This window comes from Palaemon carinicauda, chromosome 13 (genome assembly GCF_036898095.1).
Source record: "Palaemon carinicauda isolate YSFRI2023 chromosome 13, ASM3689809v2, whole genome shotgun sequence".
In the NCBI taxonomy this organism is placed as follows: Eukaryota; Metazoa; Arthropoda; class Malacostraca; order Decapoda; family Palaemonidae; genus Palaemon; species Palaemon carinicauda.
In genome coordinates, this window is record NC_090737.1 from 18,240,031 (window position 1) to 18,242,530 (window position 2,500).

The following is a 2,500-nucleotide window of genomic DNA, read 5'->3' on the forward strand; positions in this document are numbered from 1 at the left end:
TGTGCAAAGCAGAGTAATCTTGTAGTTAAGAAGTATTTTTTTAAAACGCCAAAAACGTCTTTTTTAGTCCAAAGGAAAATCGGTCGCTTCGTTCTCAAAATATGAGATAAAAATGTCGTATTTTAAGTCCACAAACATTAATAACAGTTAAGAATTATTTTTTAACCAAAAACGTTGTTTTCGTTCAGAGGAAAATCAATCGCTTCATTTGAAAAAATAATATATGAGATAAAATGGCCGAATCTTAGATCCAAAAACATTGGAAAAGTTTTTTTTCTCCCTTAAAAAGAAAAAGTGTTGTGTATCAAGGGAAAAAAACCTTGGAAAAACGGTAGCTTTTCGGGCAGGAAAAACGTAAAGTCGAGAATATTACCAATTCTCCTGAACACTCCTGTACACTGGGACATATTATTATTATTATTATTATTATTATTATTATTATTATTATTTTCTAAGCTATAACCTTAGTTTGAAAAGCAGGATGCAATAAGCCCAGGTGCCCCAACAGGGAAAATAGCCCAGAAAGGAAAGCAAACAAGGAAAAATAAAATATTTCAAGAACAGTTACGACACTGAAATAGATATTTCCTATATAAACTATGAAAACTTTAACAAAACAAGAGGAAGATAAATTAGATAGAATAGTGTACCCGAGTGAACCCTCAAGCAAGAGAAATCTAACCCAAGGCAGTGGAAGACCATGGTACAGAGGCTATGACACTAGCCAAGACTAGAGAACAATGGTATGATTTTGGAGTGCCCTTCTCCTAGAAGAGCTGCTTACTATAGCTAGAGAGTCTCTTCTATCTTATTTCTCTTTCTCGTGTTTTTTTTTTATAAAGTTTTTAGTTTATAAACTATGAATTTGAATTTATATACGATGTATATACGATGTATATACGATCTTTAACTGTTCTTAATGGCACAGATGTACCAGATGTAGGAATGAGGAGACTACACAGTTGCCGATTTGTTTTAATGTTTTTACTGTTCTTAAAATATTTTATTTTGAATTATTCATTACTTCTCTTGTAGTTTATATAATTCCATATTTCCTTTACTCACTGAGCTATTTTTCCCTGTTGGAGTCCCTTGGGCTTATAGCATCCAACTTTTCCATCTAAGGCTGTAGCTTAGCTAATAATAATAATAATAATAATAATAATAATAATAATTATTATTATTATTATTATTATTATCATTACAACAACAACAACAACAACAACAACAACAACAACAACAACAACAACAACAACAACAACAACAACAATAATAATAATAATAATAATAATAATAAAACACGGTGAATAAGTTCGTGCAGGCTAGCATGACCACATCAAGACCTTGATCAATATTTTTTTTCATATTTTTCTTATACATGATTTTTTTTTCACTTCCAATATTATGTTTTATGTTCGCGAAAACTGTAATTAGCAACAATATTTTCTAGAATGAAAGAATAACAAAGGTAACATAATCAAATATAATTTTGATATTTGATTTGTGATTATATCTAATTTTTTCTATCATTTTCATTAAGACAGAATAAGAGTTCTCTGTTCGAATCATTTTCTTGATCAGTTAGAGGCCGCTATCAATGATATATTGATAAATCAAAGTTTATCTACGTTAAAGCTTACGGCGTGAAGATAAATGCTGATATTTATATAAAAAAAAAAAATAGTTTTAATCAGAAGTAAACTTTCCTATAATATGCAGGAATACGAATTACTACAACTCCATATATATATATATATATATATATATATATATATATATATATATATATATATATATATATATATATATATATATATGTATGTATGTATGTATGTATATATATATATATGTATGTATATATATGTATATATATATGTATATATATACATATATATACATATATATGTATATATATATATATATATATAAATATATGTATATATATATGTATATATATATATATATATATATATATATATATTTATATATATATATATATATATATATATATATATATATATATATATATATATTTATATATATGTATATATATGTGTGTATATATGTTTATATATATATATATATATATATATATATATATATATATATATATATATATATGTATATGTATATATATATGTATATATATATGTATATATGTATATATATATATATATATATATATATATATATATATATATATATATATATATATATATATATATATATATATATATATAAGTAAGGAATCTGGTGAGAAAGATAATTACGAAAGCACGCATAACCACAAACAATGCGTGTAAACTTGCATTCACATTATATATAATTGCTACAAGTCTTAAAATCCCATTTTATCTCACTAGTCATAGCAATACTATCTTTTCACAAATAATTACTCCTGATAATATGATGGAGTACAAAGGTTAAAACGAGAGGTACTAGAGATAAGCGAGATAAAATGAGATATTAGGTTGAATTCTTAACGACACCAATTATCTTC